Source organism: Neofelis nebulosa, chromosome 1, assembly GCF_028018385.1.
Source record: "Neofelis nebulosa isolate mNeoNeb1 chromosome 1, mNeoNeb1.pri, whole genome shotgun sequence".
NCBI classification, from domain to species: Eukaryota; Metazoa; Chordata; class Mammalia; order Carnivora; family Felidae; genus Neofelis; species Neofelis nebulosa.
In genome coordinates, this window is record NC_080782.1 from 28293554 (window position 1) to 28315063 (window position 21510).

A 21510-nucleotide genomic window follows, 5' to 3' on the forward strand; every position below is an offset into this window, starting at 1 on the left:
TATCATTGTTAATGGGAGGAAAACTGAGAGCTTTCCTTTACGGTCAGGAACAAGACAGAGATGTCTACTCTCACCACTGTTATTTAACATAGCACTGGGAGTCCTGGCCACAACAGTCAGACAACAAAAAGAAACAAAAGGTATCCAAACAGGCAAGGAAGAAGTAAAACTTTCACTGTTTGCAGATGGCACAATACTATATATAGAAAACCCAAAAGACTCCACACAAAAAAACTACTAGAACTGATACATGAATTCAGTAAAGTCGCAGGATACAAAATCAATGTACAGAAATCTGTTGCATTTCTATAAACCAATAATGAAGCATCAGAAAGAGAAATTAAGGAATCAATCCCATTTACAACTGCACCACAAACAGTAAGATACCTAGGAATAAACCTAACCAAAGAGGTGGAAGACCTGTACTCTTGACACTGTAAAAAGCTGATGAAAGAAACTGAAGATGATTCCAAGGAATGGAAATATATTCCGTGCTCATGGATTGGGAGAACAAATATTGTTAAAATGTCTACACTACCCCAAACAATCTAAACCTTTAATGAAATCCCTATCAAAATGCCAACAGCATTTTTCACAGACCTAGAACAAACAATCCTAAAATTTGTATGGAACCACGAAAGACCCTAGGTAGCCAAAGTAATTTTGAAAAAGAAAAGCAAAGCTTGAGGCATCACAATTCTGGACTTCAAGTTATATTATAAAGTTATAGTGGTCAAAACAGTATGATACCAACATGAAAATAGACATATAGATCAATAGAACAGAATAGAAAACCCAGAAATGAACCCACAACTATATGGTCAATTATTCTTTGACAAAGCAGTAAAGGCTATCCAATGGGAAAAAGACAATCTCTTCAACAAATGGTATTGGGAAAACTGGACAGCAATATGCAAAAGAATGAAACTGGACCACCTTCTTATACCAAACAAAAAAATAAATTCAAAATGGATTAAAGACCTAAATGTGAGACCTGAAACCATAAAAATCCTAGAGGAGAACATAGGCAGTAACCTCTTTGACATTGGCCGCAGCAACTTCTTTCTAGATATGTCTCCTGAGGCAATGGAAGCAAAAGCAAAAATAAACTATTGGGACTTCCTCAAAACGAAAAGCTTCCACACAGCAAAGGAAACAAACAATAAAGCTAAAAGGTAACCTGTGGATTGGGAGAAGATATTTGCAAATGATATATCTGACAAATGGTTAGTATCCAAAATATATAAAGAACTTATAAAACTCAACACCAGGGGCGCCTGGGTGGCTCAGTTGGTTGAGTGTCTGACTTTGGCTCATGTCATGATCTCACAGGTCGTGGGTTCAAGCCCCATGTCAGGCTTTGCGCTGACAGTGCAGAGCCTGTTTCAAATTCTCTGTCTCCCTCTCTCTGCCCCTCCCCTGCTCATGCTCTGTCTCAAAAATAAATAAACATTAAAAAAAAAAACCCTCAACGCCAAAAATGAATAATATAATTAACACTGGGCAGAAGACATGAATAGACATTTTTCCAAAGAAGACATACAGATGGCCAACAGATACATGAAAAGATGCTCAACATAGCTCATCATCAGGACAGTACAAATCAAAACTACAATGAGATATCAACTCGTACTGTCTGAATGGCTAAAATCAATAACATAAGACACAACAGGTATTGACAAGGATGTGGAGTGAGAAGAACCCTCCTGTACTGTTGGTGGGAATGCAAACTGATGCACCCACTTGGGAAAATAGTATGAGGGTTCCTCATAAAGTTAAAAATAGAACTACCCTACAATCTACAATGGCACTACTAGGTATTTATCCAAAGAATACAAAGATACTAATTCAAAAGGATACATGCACCCCAATGTTTATAGAAGCATAATTTACAGTAGCCAAACCATGGAAACAGCCCAAGTGTCCCATAAAAAAATGAAATATTGCCATTTGCAACGATATGGATGGAACTAGACACTATTATCTTAAGTGAAACAAGTCAATCAGAGAAAGATAAATACCACATGATTTCACTCATATGTGGAATTTAAGAAACAAAACAAACAAGCAAAGGGAAAAAAAAGAGAGAGAAAGACAAACCAAGAAACAGATTCTTAACTATTGAGAACAAACATATAGTTACCAGAGGGGAGGTGGATGGGGAGATGGGTGAAACAGGTCCTGGGGATTAAGGAGTGAACTTGTGGTGAGCGCAGGGTGATGTATGGAAGTGTTGAATAACACACTTGAAACTAACATAACACGGTATGTTAACTAACTGGAATTAAAATAAAAATTAAAAAAAACCCAAAAAAACCATGATACTAAAAAATAAAACTTTATGAGAAAAATACGTCAAATATATTTTATGTTTACAACACAGATCAGTAAACAACAGAGAATCGATCATAGATTTTGTTTTTCCACTCATTTTTAAAGGAATAAATTTGGAAAGGTGTTTTGACTAAATTCTCTAAGTATATAGCACCACTTTAGTTGGAAAATTTTATAACTCACTGTCTTAAATATGTGAAATTGTCTTTTTCCTTAATAGCAGTTATTTTGACCTTAATTATTTAGAAAATCGCTTTAATTTCAACTTCACTTTGTGTTATCAATGTTTGGATGTGGATCAACTATCCTATACAAACTAATAATATTCTAGCCATTCAATTTGGGCTGAATTTCCAGGGCGTGGGTTTTTGTTGTTGGTATGTTTGTATGTTTGTTAGGAATTAGTGAAACTTTATGATGTCAGTAAAGGGAGTAGAGGGCTTGGCTCTAGCCTCTTGACGAAAAAAGAAAAAAAGAAATGCTTAATGTTAAGTGGGGTAGATAGTGATTGTCTACTGCCAAATATCATGTGAACTGAGAAGGGGTGAGGACAGGAGACAGTGCATGGGCTTGGATACTGGACAGACTTGGAGAGGAAATTCACCTTCACTGCTGATCGCTCATGTCAGTTTGGACAAACTTTAATTTTTAGGAAGTTGGGTTTTTCATGTGTAAGAGAAGAATAGTAACATTTACCTGATGGGGTTGCTGTGGGGAATAATACATGCCCCCCAAATACTAGTTCCTTTCCTTCTCTCGTAGAAGGGAGAGATTTCAGAAGCCTTGATTTTTAGTTCAAACCTTGATTTTTAAAAAGAAAATTCTTTAAATTAACATTTTAAAGGAACTTAATATGCCAAATAATGGAATTAATTCCTAGTTTCAAATTTAAAAATACCATTATTTGTACTTAAGCATGGAAAAGAAATAAATTATAGGTAGCATGTATGTTTGGGGATTTAAAAAGTACATACACATGTAGAATTTTAAAGATTCAGGACATAACCTTAAAAAGTTAGCATACATACAGAGTTTCTTTAGTTTTTAAGGACTGGTAAGACTTCAAAAGTTTTAGAATGACAGAAGGTGAACTTGAAAAGTACAATTTCGGGGCTCTTTAGTCTCCAAACAGTGTTTTAGACTCCAAAGCACCAAATAAGTGAAGTTGGTGATATTTACCTACCATGATGTAACGAAAATTCTTGGAATTCAAAATGTTGTGCTGCTTAGTCACTTCCCTTTTAGTGTAATCATTGTCCAGCTTAGTTTACATCTTAGTGACCTTAAAAGACCTGAAGTTTCATTAAAAGTTAAAGTTATCATCAGAGTATCTATTGACAGTTTTGCTTGTGGTTTTTGATAATATCTCCCTTTGTTCCTTTTGGCTCAGCAAAATATGGTATGCGAGACCTGAGGGCTGACTGGTTGACCTAGTTTAGAAGACCTAAGGAAGCCATATAACTAGCTGTAGCAAATGAAAAGCTATGACAATAATCCTATAAATATCCAATTTTGGCCTGCATACACATAGGATACTGGGATAAACTCAGTAGACCACTAAGTTTCTTATACAATTTCTTACAAGGTTCTTGTCACTATAGGTACCCTTTGTTTTGTTTTTTTAATGTAATGTTTTTCCATTTCCATCATTTTTCTTTCTTTTTTTTTAATATGAAATTTATTGTCAAATTGGTTTCCATACAACACCCAGTCTGCATCCTAACAGGTGCCTTCCTCCATGCCCATCACCCACTTTCCCCTCCCTCCCACCCTTCATCAACCTTCTGTTTATTCTCAGTTTTTAAGAGGTACACTTTGAAAGTCAAGAAGAGCTTTAACAGTCCTGAATTTTAATTTTACCATCTATATATTTACTTAAACCCATCTTGAAGTTATCTTTAGTGTGTACCTCCAATGATTTCCATTGTTTATATTTCCTATAATTTGCTTTTAAATAAGAACTTGTGCTAACTTCTTAATAATTTAGAATATTCCAGTGGGAGATTCCATAGTATGATTTGGTGCATGGATAAACCAAGGCTAAGAGTGATTTTCTACACACCCAAAGTCACTTAGGAAGACAGCTACCCAGACAAAAACACAGTATCATTACTTCAGTCTATCACAGAGCTCATTTCTTCCTCTTCATTCTTTCTCACCAGAGAGTGAGGATTGTCCTATGGTTTCCCATTAGAAACACAATTTTCTAATTGAAGACTGAAACACGAACTGGCCCAAACAGAGCTCCTGCTGGTTTTCGTTCCTTTCATTGGTGAAATGTAGTTATAAGCTCTGTTTTTTAAAATAGGAGACTTCTGTCCAGACTTATCCACAGTTTGTAGCCTTGCTATCCTAATTTTGTTTTAAAACAACAACAAATGGAATCAGGCTGTCAGACTAATGAATGCATGATTACTCTAAACTGGATTAAAGCCATTTAATTTATCACACAGTTTATTGCCATGGCAGTGTCTAATTAAATAGCCACATCTGCGTTTTCTAGAATTAGAGCTGCATCCCCAATGGTCTGCTGTGACATTAAGGCCTGCAAAAGGGAAGATAGATGATGAATACTGAAATAAAAAAGGGTTTTGACTACAATAGTGTATGAAAATAATAAAATCAATATCCTGGGAGGCAAGGAGAGAAAACATTCTTATTTCATACTCCTTGGAGTGGACAGGAAAGTGTAGGATCTGAGAGAGACCCCCTGCCAAAGGAGTCAATGACAAAGCAACTGAAATTTCAATTGGTTTTCTGGAGTAAAATTATACGCTTTTTGAAAGCAGCTGAATTGTTTCCAGGAACTAACTACTGATGTGTCACACGTAGTAGGCATCGCATACATATTTGTTAGATGGATAAAGGAATGAATGAGCTAATTTGATAAAGTACAGAAACCAGCACTGATGAGAATTACAGGATTTCACCATTCAGGCAGTATCTCTAAAGCTGTGATACACCATTGCCATTTGCCAGCATTTCTAGCTCTATTTTCTTTGTGGGCACACAAGAAGGCCACATGTGCTTCCTCCATTGAATGCAGGCATGGTTATGTGAGCCATGAAACGTGAGTAGAAGTGACTTAAGATGTCTCTTCCAGGTGGTGTATCTGAAAACTGGTGTGTGATCGTCCATGCCGCTCTTCCCCTGCGGCAATGGTTGTGGAATCATGAGTGATATGGAGGAGCTGTGGGATGGAAGCAGCAGCCAGGATTGCTAAGCCAACAATCCACTCTGGAGAACTGCCTGGAGCCACAGCACACTTTGAACAAGACATAGGTCCTGGTTGTCGTAAGCCAACGCATGGCAGATGGCAGATTCCAAAGATGATCAAGAGGGCTCACAGCATCACCCATCCAACATGCTCATCTTCAGTGTGAATTTGCCCTTCTCCCATCAGAAAGTAGACTCTACTTCTCCTCCTCTTTCATCTGAGTGAGGGAAGTGATACTTCATGACTACTGAGACTGGCCCGCAAAAGGCCAGAAAGTTGCTGCTGCAGTACTAACTCTCTTGGAACACTTGCTGTCTGCATGCTCCCTCTTAGAATCCAGCCATCACAGAGCCTAAGCCCCACAGAGAGTTCACGCATAGGTGCTCTTGTGAAGAGTCCCAGCTAGTCTGAGTTATCCTAGCCAGGCACCAAACATGTGAGCGAAGAAACTTCCAGATGATTTCTGCCCCCCAGACATTTGAGTGCTCCGCAACTAACACCTCACCTATTAGGCAGCAAACACAAGACATCACCACTATGTCGTGTCAGATTTCCTGACCCATGGAATTTGCGAGCACAGTAATATATTGTTATTTTACAGCACTAAGTTAGGACAGTTTGCCATAGAGCAACTGGTAACTGCAACATACTGATGGAATTTGTTTGTTGCCACACCATAATTTAGCCCATTTTAATACAAAGGTGTTTTTTTTTGAAAGCCAAGAAACGTAAGTGACAAAATAAAAGATAACATTTTCAGTTTTTGGTAGTAGGGCCCTGTATGATACCACCATAATGAGGAAGTTATACAGCCTTAATCTGTGTGATCTATTCTCCTTAACTATAAACCACATTCCTGGCACCTCATTCATTTATGCAAGGCTTACTAAACTTAATTTACTGGTGCACAGTAATTTTTATTGTTTCATCCAGGCGATATTTATTCTGCAAATAACTGTATCTTTCTGTACCTCAAGAAAACAAATGGTATATTGGAAAATACACATGATAAAATGCTATGGAGAAAACTGGGAAACTCAAATTTTGGAATGACTGATACTTCAGAACTAGTTAGCACCTAAGCTATTAGTATGTTCATTTTTTTAAATGTTTATTTATTTCTAAGAGAGAGAGAGAGAGACAGAATATGAGCATGGGAGGGGCAGAGAGAGAGGGAGACACAGAATCCAAAGTAGGCTCCAGGCTCTGAGCTGTTGGCACGAAATCACGAACTGTGAGATCATGATCTGAGCTGAAGTCGGACGCTTAACCAACTGAGCCACCCAAGCGCCCCGAGCCATTACACTATGTTAGATGCAAGCTTCTGATATTGCCATGTAGGTTGGGACACTTCTCAGTGAATGTTGCTCCTCTCCTTCAAATTATTAGCACAGAAAATTTTAACAAAACCACTAGAACAACTTAGGAGTTCACATCACATTATATTTACAAGCACAGATGCCAGGAATGGAAAAGCATGGAATAAAATTGTCAATACTGCACACAACAATAGTACTGATTAGCTTAATCTGAAGGTTCTCCAGCTCCAGGGACAGACACCATGAATCCACACTAATGCAAGTATTGTCTGAGTAAGGTCTATTTCACAGCTTCTTAATTAAACATTTTAAGCCAATTTTCACTATTCATAATGTGTTGGGAGAGATGTATCCCAGAAAAAACATAAAATTTATATTTTTGGTTTGCAGAGAAGGCAAAATAAATATTGCAACAAAGGAGAAAACCGATCCAGAACAAGGAAGCAGCTATACACTGAAGACAATGAAGCATATAATGATGTCCTGTCATTCATATCTCACTCACAACACTGAGACAGACAGAATGGACAGACATGTATAAGGACCCACACACTAGGGTGATGGGGACATTTGCCAAGTATGAGACAGTTGGACAGAGGCAAGCTAGGGTATTGAAAAGGGCATAGAACTTGCTACTGGCAAGGCCCAGAATTAAATTACAGCACCTCTTTGTTAACTTGCTGTTTGGCTTTGAGCTAATAACTTTTCTCTAAAAAAATTTTTCTTTAATGTTTATTTATTTTGAGAGAGAGAGTGAGAGAGAGAGAGACAGACAGATAGAATCCGGAGCAGGCCCCAGACTCTGAGCTGTCAGCACAGAGCCCAATGCTGGGATTGAACCCATGAACCACAAGATCACGACCTGAGCCAAAGTTGGATGCTCAACCAACCGAGCCACCCAGGTGCCACTAGCTAATAACTGTTCTATATCTCCGTTTCTTTATCTTTAAAATGGGGGAATAATAGCCATTATGAAGGATTATTTTGAGGATGGGTAGTCATGTGTATAAAATGCCTGCTATTTTATGAGCACTTAATAAAGGGTGGTTGTCATTATCATATTTTAATAAGAAAGATAAATGCTGGCAATCTCTCCAACAAAAGCCATATGCGTTAGTGTTTGGAGTTCTTGGCCTCTTGGTAATTTGCCGAGAGAACTGTGATTTAGACTTAGGCAAAGGCTTTGGATTGTCCCCTAGTTTTGCCCTTCATTTTGCTCCTGAGGCCAACCCATCAGAGAATTCCTCTCTCAAAAGTTACATAACAACCAGTCTCAAATCTGCTTGTTCAGGTCTGTGGGCCAGAGATTTAGAACCCCTATGTGAAGCTTTATTCTACACCAAAGCCATATGCAAAACTAACCAGTAAGCCATAATTTCCTTCTGGGCTTTCATCATCAGCACTGAAATGATCATTTTTATATAACAAACAAATGAAGGAAGTGATTTGCAAGCCAATTATTCACAGGCATGGCCAGCGTTGCATTCTAAGAAATTCTTTCATTTGCTCAGGGTGGGGTGCTATTTTTGTGATTGTCTTTCCCCTTCCCATTGTTCCCTCATGTCACTGCCAGCTGCCCCCCATTCTTCTACCCCATTACACACACACACACACACACACACACACACACACACACACACACACTATTATTTCTGCAAGGTTCCAGGAAGTCAACTGCCTTGTCCTTGTGTAGTCCCCTGGACCTGCAGATGATGACCACCCATTTGGTTAAGTCTGAAGCAGTATCCAAATCCCAGGTGTCATCCCAGCTTGATTTACCCACAGCAAAGCCTGTGGATGAGGTTCCTTGCCTCCAGAGACAGCCCTGCTGACAGATTTCAAAATCAATCACACGGGGTTGACAAGTCCCTTAATTGGTTTTCATAATAATTTTCTCAGATGCCAGAGGATTTGCTGACACCTTCAAGTAATGACAGTTCACCAAATTGGATTCTGAAGTTTAGGATTAAATAAAATATACGTGAATATATTTACTGTGCCAAGTGGAAGGAACAGTTTCCAGGAAGAAGATTCATAGAATTACAGATTTCTTAAGCTGGAAGACCTCTTTGAAGTAAGTGTCCAACTTCTTGGTTTGCATTTGAGGAAGCAAAGATTCTGAGGGCTAAACCTGGAAGCTCAAACAATTTAAGGTGTAGAAACTCTTGGAGGCTATGAAAATATTATCTCAACCAATTTACTCCCTAAATACTTCCTGAGACATTTTATTTTTTTATTTTTTATTTACTCTATTATTATTACTTTTTTTTTTGAGAGACAGCACATACATGCACACATGCGAGCAGGGGAGGGGCCAAGGGAGAGGGAGAGGGAGAGAGAGAGAGAGAGAGAGAGAGAGAGAGAGAGAGAATCTTAAGCAGGCTCTATGCTCACTGTGGAGCCCGACATGGGGCTCGATCTCATGATCATGAGATCATGACTTGAACTGAAATCAAGAGTCAGATGCTTAATAGACTAAGCCACCCAGAACCCCCTTCCTGAGACATTTTAAACTTTATAGTTAGTTAATCTCATGCTGTCCTTCCTATATTCTACTTATTCACATATGTATTTATTCATTCTTTGTCATCATCACAGGTGATTCAAGGTTGCATCTTTCAAATATGAAGAAAATATTGCTACTAGCAGGGATGCTTGTTTTTTGAGCTCTTTTCTCAACAGGAGTGATGGATTTACACTCTTTTGTCTGATTCACATTGTAATTAATTCTACTCATTTGTGAAGCCCAGGTGAAGTGTGTGGCCAAGAAACAGAGGGAAGCTAATTTGTGAACACACACAAAAAGAGTACCTCACTGATTTCAGAATATGACCAATTGAGCTAACTGGCTTTACTTCTTTGATCATATAAATCACAGCTAAAAAAGCCCCCATTATTAACTATTCACATTCCTTGCTGGAAGAACAATAAACAAGAGTATAAACTATAAAAGGGGAAGACCAAATATTTGTTTAAACTTTGGCTTAAATGGATGCCATTAGTATTTAATGACACCTGGGATCTGGATGCTGTTTCAGAATTGACGAAATTGGCAACGGTCACCCACATTTAAAAAAAATGTCTATTTATTTATTTTGAGAGAGAGAGTGAGAAGAGTGAGAGAGAATGAGCAGGGGTGGGGCAGAGAGAGAGGAAGACAGAGAATCCCAAGCAGGCTCTGCACCATCAGCACAGAGCCCATTATGGCGCTCGAACTCACGAACAGTGAGATCATCACCTGAGCCGAAATTAAAAATCAGACGCTTAATCAACTGAGCCACCCAGGCGCCCCAAATGTCATCCACATTTTTAAGATGTGGGAACTGAATCTTCAAAGAATTAAAGGTCTTGCTAGAGATTCCAAAGCTGGGAAGGGCCACACCCAGGACTGATGGCAGGACCAAGCGTTCATGCCTCTCTACCACAGTAATTTTAGGTACTGCCTTTTTAATTAAAGGCACAGAATGAAGTTCAAAGAGATTTGTGATTTGGAAAACAGTTCTGTCCACCTGGGAATACTAGTGTACAAAAAAAATACACTTGTGCAGATTTACACATTGCTTATATAGGTAGGACAATACACGCTTAGCTCTCTTCTTATTACTACATTTGGTTTTTGTTGTACTTCAAATCATCCAGAGGCTTTTTATTGGCTGCCACCAGTAATATAGTTTATAATTATGTTCACTCCTATGTTATGAAAAAGCAAAGCAAATAAAACTTTTGGCTTCATCTCCAGTTGCTCAAACTCAAAAGCCTTGGAATCATCCTTGACTCTTCTCCCTTTCTACTCCACATGCAACCCACTGGCAAATCCAGTTAACTTTACCCTTAAATGAGATTTAAAACTGAAACCTCTCACTTCCCCCATGGCCACCACTTTGGTTTAACCTATCGCCATTTGCCTGGATACTTGCATTAGCCGGCTGGCTGGTCTCCCTGCCTCTCTCCTTGCCCCTTGCAGTCGTTTCCAGCACTAGCCAGTATGATTCTTTTAAAGCATAACTTAGATCCTACCACAAATTCCTATTCAAATTGCCAATGGCTTCCCATCTTGCTTAAATCAGAGTCCAAGTCATCATAAGAACCTACAAGACTCTTCAGGATCTGACCTCTAGACATCTCTCTGAAATCACCAATCCCCTCACCAATCCAGCCTCTCTGGTCTCCTCAACGCTCCTGGAACATACCACACATGTTCCTACTTCAGGGCTTTGCACTTGCCACTTCTACTGTCCACGATACTCTTTCCTCAAATATCCTCCACGGATTACTCTCTCAATGCCTTTGGGTCATTGCTCAAAATTACCATGACAGTGGATTCTTCACCAGCTCTTTCCTTTACCTCAGGCAGGAAGGGCAACTGTCCTGGATCTCCCACTTTAGAGGGCACTGCTCTCATTCATCCCTTCCCAGAGGGGCAAGAAATATGCAGGGCTAAAGTGAGGTGCCCATGGAGAGCTCCCTCCCTCTCCCCACTCCTACATAACGTTCTGAGTACCCAGAGTTCCCTGACCCAGTAGCCCAACCACACTTCCAAGACCATGCTGCTGGCAGGCATGTTCCAAGGCCTGAGAGGAGAGCTGAGAAGAAGAAGCAGCTATTAATGGTGTGTGTGTGTGTGTGTGTGTGTGTGTAACTTGGACTTGTGGGCTGGAGCATCCACACACATGTGTTTGAGAGCCCTCATGGGAGAGGATCTTGCTGAGGTGAGAAGAGAACAGGTGGGAATGGGGAGGGACACTGGCTAGAGGCAGGATACTTCAGATTCTAGTGCAGAGCTCTGAGGGTTTTAACACTCCAAATTTGACCAAGATCTTGAGCAAGATGCAATGAAGGTATGTGGTCAAGGTGGAATGACAATCTATAATTGATTTCATTATTGATCAAATATTAGACATATCACAGGCAGTCCTTCACCTGTGTTTTTCCCCCAAGCCCTGCAAATACTAAAGGTGTGCCTACCCTTCCATGACTGCTCTATTTGCAATTGCTTCTTTTCCCATGGACATTCCATAAACCCCTCCTTTCTTTTTATTTATCTTCTAATACTTATCACCATCTGACATATATTTGTTTAGTTTATCTCCTACATAGAGAATGTAAGTTCTATTGACAGTGTTGTTCATTGATATTTTCCTAGCACTAAGAACAGCCCTTAGCACATGGTAGATACTCAATAAACATTTGTTGAATGGATGAGTGGTGGATGGCTATCCTCTAATGAGCACCTACCATTTTACATGTGTTATGCCATTTAAATCTAACTAACCCTATGGGCCTGCTATAAAAAAATCCTACTATTCTTTCCATTTTACAGTGTAGTCTCAGAGGGTTGAAATAACTTCATGGAGGTCACACTACTTCCAAGTAGGAGATAGAGAATGTGCCCACAGATCTCTCCAACTTCGAAGTTCTTGTTGTCTTTACCATACTGTCTTTGGATAGTCAAAGTTCCAAGCATTAGATCCAGAAGATTTAGGATGCAAGGCTTTCTATTGCATCTGCCTGGTTGGCTGATTTTTTTAAACTCAAGAGAGCACTGAGTTGACTAGAAAACTTAAAGTATGGTAAAATTTCTCTTTTAGCAATTGGAATTTATTTACTCAATTTGTTTAGCTTGGAAAGGTAGAGATGGTGTCGACCAGTTAGAGAAATTCATATAAACACGGTGCTTGGACTGAAAGTATTTGGAAGGAGAATAAATATTTTCTACTAATCAGGTGTGTCCAAGTTGGGTTACTTACCCACAGTGATTCAGGGTAGAGGTGGGGCAATTATCACTGGTCCATAAAATACCCTGCTCTTTGGAGCAGAAGTAGAAAATTGGGTGAAAACCAGGATTTTGCAGCTGTTGCCCAATCTTTGGTTTATTCATAACTGTCTTCATTGAGTTAATGCTATTAATGCTTCATTCTTGGGAGTACCATGTGGACTGTGGGATAGGATATGGAAGAATTACAGATGCCTATATGGGACTAATTTACTGATTTTCACCATAGCTTCCTCAAGTCTTGTGATTATCCTCTTTCTCCTGGGAGGTCTCATTACATCTCTGATCTAGCTCCTAATTAAAAGCCAATATCATGTTCTATGTAATAGTCTGAGAAATGTTCTGCCTGAGGGTCCTGTCCCTGGATACATCAATACAGTATGTTCTTCTCCTGCAAATGGTCCTTTAAAGCTTTTCTTTTGAGTCACAGCCCATTGGGCTAGACTTTGGAAATGATAAGTCTTCTCTAGATTCAAAGGAGACCTATTATTTCAAATATCTCAAGTTCTTCCATGCAAGATTTGCTTGTTAAACTATATAGCACTACAAATCTTCTGCACCACCTGTTCAAACTTTGCCTCCCTGCGTGAGTTCCATACGTAGCATCCATCCATCCATCCATCCATCCATCATTTTACAAATATGTATTGAAAGCCTGATATGTACTCTTACTGGAATGAAAACCTAAAATAAAATGTAGTTACCACATTCACTGTGTTTACAGACAACCTTAACTTGGAAAAAAATACAACAGTTATCCAAGGACAATGATCTATTGAGTTTTTGGTGTAAAAGAAATGATATCTAAGGTAGATTGGACTCAGCTTTCCTCAGTATTGAGAACATCAATTCCTTTACCCTTTTGTAAATAGAACTTCATGTAGCTGGGCTGAGGGCAGTATCTTGGATCTGAAATATGCACTTCTTTCCCAAGTGTGGGGCCCGAACTCTCACTGGCAGTGCAAATTTTTATCAATACAGTATCTTCTTGACTTCCTATGCATGGCATGGATTTGGGGAGAACTTCGTGGACACTTCAGGGGGACTAAGGTGCAGATGCTATCATAGCTGGTCTGACTAACCATTTCCTGGTTGATGAGCTGTCTCATCAGGGAGAGGACTTCTCTTCAAGCCTTAACAGAGCAGAGCTTGGTGGTTCTTAGTGGGTTGCTTACGCCACATCCAATGTAAGCTCAGAATATAGATCAGAAAATTGGGCACAGGATCACAGCATATCTACATTGGACAGGATTGTGGGCCCCCATTCATCCAAACATCTTATTTTACTCCTGGGAGTCTGGGATTCCAAAACCCTCAGGCTTCTATTTTGAGCACACATAGCCTCATCTTTGAAAGCTGTGGGAAAGCCTGAAGAAGGTGAAGAAAGAACCAAAGGAGTGAAATCCCGAGGATTATATTCTTTTTCCCTAGAGATCACAATATCTCTTCTTGAAAAGTCATCTGTTTTCCTATCTGAATATCGCTTTTGGTAAGTTTTGGCAGTTTTTAAAGGGAACCTTGAAAAATACTTAAAGAAATTTTTTATTTTTATTATTATTTTTTTCAACGTTTTTTATTTATTTTTGGGACAGAGAGAGACAGAGCATGAACGGGGGAGGGGCAGAGAGAGAGGGAGACACAGAAGCGGAAACAGGCTCCAGGCTCTGAGCCATCAGCCCAGAGCCTGACGCGGGGCTCGAACTCACGGACCGCGAGATCGTGACCTGGCTGAAGTCGGACGCTTAACCGACTGCGCCACCCAGGCGCCCCAAGAAATTTTTTAAATTTTATTTATTTTTGAGAGAGACAGAGTGCGAGCGGGGGGGGGGGGGGGGGGAGGGGTGTGGTAGAGAGAGAGGGGGAGACACAGAATCCGAATCAGGCTCCAGGCTCTGAGCTGTCAGCACAGGGCCCGATGCAGGGCTTCAACTCATGAACCGCCAGATCATGACCTGAGCTGAAGTCGGACACCAGATGCCTCGAAAAATACTTTTTTGTGTGTATTCTAATGTCTCCTTCCCAGCTGAGGAATCTACTGATTAATTTCCCCTTAAACATTAATTAAAAACGTATTACTTTCTTGCTATGCCCTGGCCATGGTATGAGGCTCCCTCTCCAAGCCATATATTTGCTAGCTTTCCACTCTGGGAATTCAGAGGGTTGTGCTGAAAATGATGATCCTTTCATCAGAATTAAGGCAGGCTTCTGTAAGGCAGTAATAATAGCATTGGCATCTGAGCCTGTGCACTATCTAAATCCTCACAATAGCAGAGGAAGATGAACTCTTTTATACCTGTCGTCTTTGGCCACAGTGAGTGGATTAGCAGCACCTTGAGCAAATATCACAGCCTACTGCAATAACTTGCATGTTGCCGTTTATGTGCTGCTCTCCTGAACTAGACCATGATAGTACTGACAGCGAGATCGGGTGTTTTTCACTTGTATTACTTCAGCCCATAGCTCAGTGAAAGAACAAAGAAGGCCAGGGAATGGAGAAAGAACAAAGATTCACCAGGTGGCTTCTGATTTGCTTACTCCTTATGAAAACCATATTTTTACTAAATGCAAACAAATAATTTACTAGTGTAGTGCATTGCTTTTCATTTTGTGTTTGTCCCACATTCTTTCATCAAAACTTCCTCCTCCTCACTCCACATAATTCTGGTAAGACCAGACAGGAGAACGTGTGGCCTACACTAGCCAGAGTATTCATTGATACTTGTTGTTAAGTCCAAGGGTGAGCAAGGATAAGCGAGGTTTTTTCACAGAGACAGAAATAGATGCTGGGAGAGAGGCTCTTTCCTTTTGAGACTGTGAGTTGTAAGGACCCTATGAGTCCGGAAACGCCAGCGTCCAGCTTTCCATCCACATGGAGAAAGTCTGTCAGAAGATGAAGGCAACACAGATGAACGCAGAGATAAAGACAAAAAAAAGGAAAGGAGAGATGATATTTGCTCCTTAAATACTGGAAGCAATTATGACTAAAGATCAACCCATAGTTTTTTTCAGACTTTTGAGTGAATGGTACTTATTTTTTTATGTGTTTATATTTGTACAGTCAGTTTGAGTTGGGTTCCATTCCTTGCAACCAAAAAGTCTTGATGACCATAAATATCCCAACAGGCAACATTGTACCAGTATCTGTAATTCTCAGGAGGTAGTGTCATGTGTGACAAAAGTGCAAGAACAGTAAGAGTTAGTGGCTCTCAGGTCCTTACATCTCAAGGCAGGGGACTGGATTATAGCTCTAGTGACCTACCTGGAGCCCTTCATTTGTGGTGGCTCCAGCCAAAAGTCACCACTGTGGCAACTAACTGATGTGACATGTCTTAGCCTTCTCTTGGCTTCCAGAAAACCCTCATGACTCACTCTTTTCCTGTAAGGACACTTCAGTCAAGAAAGGAAACTGAGCAAAAGGCATTATTCCCTTAATTTAGACCTATGGCCCTCATCCAAGTCCGAAAAACCACAGACCTGCATCTGCTTGTTCTGAATCCAGAAAAAAACTAGTGTTCCTAGAGGGCTGTCCACCCTTCTGATACCAACAAACAGTGTCAGCAGCAGAGAAAGCCCTTGGATTTTAAGAAAACATTTGGCTGTTATGTTAAGCGAGCAAACAAACCAGGTATGTCTAAAGAATGGGACAGTAGAATTCCAACCAACCCAAGGAATATGGTAGATTTCTAGAGGCAGTTATTTATATACAAACCCAAATATTTCCTTTCAATGTAAACATGCAGTCAGCAATGTCAGCAAGGAGTTTTGGGCATTTTCTGTATTTTCCACTAAAGCCATGTTAACAGGCAACATTCACAATCCCTTTTGTCTGATGTTATTAAGTGTGATCCAAACCACCAACACTCACTGACAATATAACTGGCATTTGTGGTCAAGTCTGTGTTTGTCAGAAGGAATTCTTCCTCTACATCCTTTTCTGAGTAAGTCCTGTAACCTAGGATGACTTTTATTAAATAAGGCATTCAGAGATGAAATGTAAGTGATCTAACTTCACAGTCTAATGTGACAGCACCTCTGCTGAGGACAAATGAGTGAGATCTGAAGCTCCGAGGTATGGAATGGAGCCATAGGGGATGGGTATGACCCAAGACAAAGAATCAGTTCTCTCATGGGCTGAGATATGTCACTCTACAATAGGAGTAGGCACATGCCTGCCCCAGGCCAAAACCAGCCCACCATGAGCTGACAATGTTTTTCACATTTTTAAATAATTGAAAAAAATCCAAGATGAAACAGTATTTTGTGACATTTGATAAATGTGAAATTCATATTTCAGTGTTCATTAATAAAGCTTTATTGACACAAAGCCACACAAATTTCATTATATACTTGGCTACAATAACGGAGTTGGATAGTTGCCACAAAGATCATATGGCCTGTGAAGTCAAAATCATTTACTATCCAGCCCCTTACAAAAATAATTTGCTTACCTCCACCTACCTTCCAAGGCTTGGATTATATTCTCCCTTGCAAGCCATCAGAGAACATAATGATGCAATGAGAGAGCCACCAATTCTCATCCTGGCTTCATGTCTAGCTCCCTGTGTAACCCTAGAAAGTGATTTAACTCTTGTAGGGCCTTGCTATCCTGCTCTTGTCTCCTAGTATAATACAGCTCTGAAATTGTTTGGTCCCACAGAGGCCTGATGCTGGTTGCAAAGGGATAATCTAGATGGTCTGGATGTCCCTTCAGCATGACCACAGATTACTGATAGGGAAGTGACCTTTGTGGGATCATCATTCTACAAACGAATATGGTACTATTCTTCAGAGGCATTCTGATCCCTGAAGTCTCAACTCTATCAACACCACTTTATTTTCAAAACTGTGGCCATAATTACAGAAGCAAAGTGCAGTAGAAAACTGAAGGAACTAGCTGAATGGTGTCCAGCTCACCAAATGCTTTGTCCTGGGAATATCTGCTTGTGGCATAAGTCATAGAAGATCCATTAATTCTTTTTAAATGGAAAGACTCCTTGTTTCATCAGGAAAGCTTCTTTCCATTTTCTGAGGGAGGGGGTGAGCGCTGACTTGGGATTATCTGCATAAATGCCTCCACTGTCCTCTTGATTTAGCTGATGAACACCTGCCACAGCCAGGACAGTTGGCAGTGCAGATCCATGTTGGAAAATCAGACTTCACAGAGGATAGTTTTGCAAGCAAAATAGTCTTTTCCTTGAGAGCCTTGAAACACTGGTGACCCTAGTCCTACTCTAAAAGTCTTGTGAGAAAGGGAAGCTTGAAGGTTTCCAGGTGACACTTTTTAAAGCCAGTTTTTCAAGGCTTTAAAAACCTTGAGCTCTGGTGATGGACCTAGAAGGTATGATGCTCAGTGAAATAATTCACACAGGGGAAGACAAATACAATATGATTTCACTTTTATGTGGAATCTAAAGAAAACAACAAATTAACAAACAAACAAAACAAGGAGAAATATACCCCTAAATACAGAATACAAACTGATGGTTGCCAGATGGGAGAGGGGTGGGGAATGAGCAAAATGGGTGAAGGGCAGAGGGAGGTATATAGGCTCTCAGTTACTTCACGAGGATGAAAGGCACAGAATAGGGAATATAGTCAATGGCATTGTAATATCATTGTATGGTGACAGACGGTAGCTACAGTTACGGTGAGCACAGCATAAGGTATAGACTTGTCCAATCACTATGTTATACACCTGAAACTAATGTAACAACTATACTTAGTTAAATGTATAAACTGATGTGTCAACTATACTTCAGTTAAAAACTTAAAAAACAAAATCTTGAGCTGCTGTGGATTTATCACCTAATTATATTCTTCTGTGGATCGTTATACATGGTCACAATAAATGGCTGTCACTTAACCAGTGAGTCTCATGCATAAAGACAAATTCTGGGCATTTAATTCTAACATTTGTCTTAAGACCTTTTTTTGGGTCTTTAATAAGTTTATTAAACTTATTTAATATGTTTATTTATTTAACTTTAATATTAATATTTAATATAAGTTGATATTTATTTCACTTTAACAAGTTTTATTTATTTATTTTTAAATTTTTTATTTAAATTCCAGGTGGCTAACATACAGTGTAATATTAGTTTGGTGCACAACTTAGTGATTTAACACCTCCATACAACACATGATGCTCATCACAAGTGCACTCCTTAATCCCCATCACCTATTTAACCCATCCTCCACCCACCTCCCCTTCTGGTAACCCTCAATTTGTTCTCTATGGTTAAGAGTCTGTCTCTTGGCTTGCCTCTCTCTCTTTATCTCTATGCTTGTTTGTTTTGTTTCTTAAATTCCACACATGAGTGAAATCATATGGTATTTGTCTCTCTCTGACTGACTTATTTCACTTAGCATAATTGTCTCTAGCTCCATCCATGCCATTGTAAACAGCAAGACTTCATTCTTTTTTATGGCTGAGTCAAGACCTGCTGACATTTTCTCCTTCCCAGCAACAAAAGGCTTATTAGCGTTTGTGGTGACAGAAGTCCTGGTTACAACTTGTATGGCAGGAAGTAAAATGTATCTATCTTAGCATCAGTATTTTGTAGACTTCAATCTCCTTTAGCTTTCTGATAGACTACATAAGAGTTTAAATTCGAGATTAGCTTTCAAAACAAACCACAAAGTGCAAGCAGCCCATATTCATTGGACCCAACCTTGTCTTTAACCAAAAAAGCTTGTTGGCCTCCAGGGTGCATTTTTTATATTTTTCTTCCATGTTTTGAGGAAGTGTATACAAGGATTTTTCTATTCAAAATAAGCAGGAATACAAAAGTAGCATAAAAATGAATTTCACTGGGTTCTTATTTTATGAAACTCTATGAGAACAGTAAGTATATAATGACACACAGAACCCTGTGAGGATATTTTTGCTTGGATTGCAGTTTTAGAATACAAGACTTCTCAAGTCAAAGAGTCACATCTGAGAAAGCTGAAAGAGATGAGCTGGTCCAGTGGCTTCATATCTCAGCCGAAGAAAGGGAGGCCAACCAGGGGGGCGACGTGTCCAAGGAGAACACTGGTTGTAGGACCGGATTCAGATTCTACCTCTCCATATGCTCAATATCTGCAAGTACCTGGCAGTTTCCTCTACCCCATCTCCATTTTGACAGCTTGTAACTGATACGATTAACTTTTTTACACTGTTTTTTTTAAATTCAAGTATAATTAACATAACGTTATATTAGTTTCAGGTGTACAATGTAATGATTCAGCAATTATACCCACTTCTCAGTGCTAACCAAGATAAGTGTACTCTTAATCCCATTTATTTTGCCCATCCCCCCACCCAGCTCTATTTTTGGAGTTAATGCCATCTGTCAGTGGGAAGAGAGTACATTGATATATTCCAGTGGACACCTGGAGTGAACATGCCTATATTTTCTACCAGTGAGTCTCTTTGGATCAGACTTCCCTCTACAACTGGGGGTTCCCTGTTCTTATTTGTACCCCTCAGGCAGCAAAGACCTAAGCTTTCTGACAAGCCTGCCAGATTGATGTGGGATTTGTCTTGCCTGAACACTGGGACTTGATGTATCCAGATGAACACCACTTCCTGAGGAGGAGCTAGGATATAAGATAATGACCAAGTAAACTGACATTGAGGCCACATGAACATGAACATGCTCTGAAGGAGTGAGGGCTGTCTTTAAGTTCTGTTCAAGGTTGGTACTCTCAGAGTCAAATGTGTAAGGCAAAGAGTCCGACATGTCACCTGGGCATGTATTTGACTACATGAAGCCCACGTACTCCTGAAATCATACATGTAAATGGAATCACAGATTCCATAGCAATATCAAAGGAGATTTACGTTGATCTCCTAATGCTCTTCAAGTGCCAAAACTTCTTAACTTTTTAAACTTCAAGTTTCTTTGGCTCCAGCATTAATGAGAAGTTCATTCATTCATTAATACCTGCATCAAATATTTACTGATTGCTTACTATGTAGAAGCATTGTATGAGGGACATAGTGATGAACAGACAGACTTGGTCACTGCTCAAATAAATGTCAGCACACTGCATTACCACTTGTCAGGAGGCTCTGGCAATTCATATGCTGCAGATATCTGGCCAGGACCTCTACTTATAGAAGCTGAGGTTTGAGATGAAGCTAGAGGTATTTCAAGCCAAGACAAGAAACAAGTATAGACACTTGTTTTATTAAAAAATAAAAACTGCTGATAAACACAACAATTACAGACAATGGTAAGTTTCAAGGAGAAAGTAAATGGGGTGTGACAACCAATGAAGCCAAGGGCAATTTATCAATGGGTGGTCAGGGAAGGATAAGTATAAACTGGGTAAGCTGGTACATAAGGAATGGAGAAGAGTCAACTGCTTGAGAGCCAGAGAAAAGGCATTCTAACCAGAGGACAGCAGGTGCAAAAAGCCCTGAACTGCAAGAGAACTTGAGTTGCTTGAGGTTAGCATGGCTAGCGTGTAGGGCAAAAGGAGTCTTCTAGAAGACTGCAGATCACATAGGGGCTGAATGCATCAGGGTCTAGAGATTTGGATTCTATTCAAAGTACATGAAGAAGCTACAAAAATTTTAATTCATGATATAGCTTTTTTTCTGGATCACTTTGGCAACTGTGTATAAAATAAAGTGGAGAGAGAGGCGGGGGGTGGGGGGGGGGAAAGAATGATGGAAACAGTGGAATCTGGCTTCTGGAGGAGGCTACTAGAGGACTGAGCCCAGCTCAAAGATGATGATCTTATGATCAGCACGGTAGCAGTAGAACTGGAGAAGAGAGATGAGATTTGAGATAGATATTTGAGGTAAAGATAGTAAGACTAGCTAATTGGAACGGATATAGGGAGTGACAAAGTGTAATCAAGGATAATTTATAAAT

General features: G+C 39.7%; 1 protein-coding gene across 4 annotated transcripts in view; it reads right to left on the reverse strand.

The window, feature by feature from the left end:
• The window catches only part of PRLR (prolactin receptor), a 165108-nt gene that overhangs the window by 79259 nt on the left and 64339 nt on the right, over positions 1-21510 (reverse strand). The window contains exon 2 of one of the 4 annotated variants that reach the window (XM_058717033.1): positions 12618-12805. The exons of 2 other annotated variants lie outside the window; for them this stretch is intronic. The gene's annotated coding sequence lies outside the window, so the exon portion shown is untranslated. Of the gene's footprint in view, positions 1-12617; positions 12944-21510 lie in introns of those variants that run through there. One more of the 4 variants, XM_058717041.1, reaches the window with a different exon arrangement.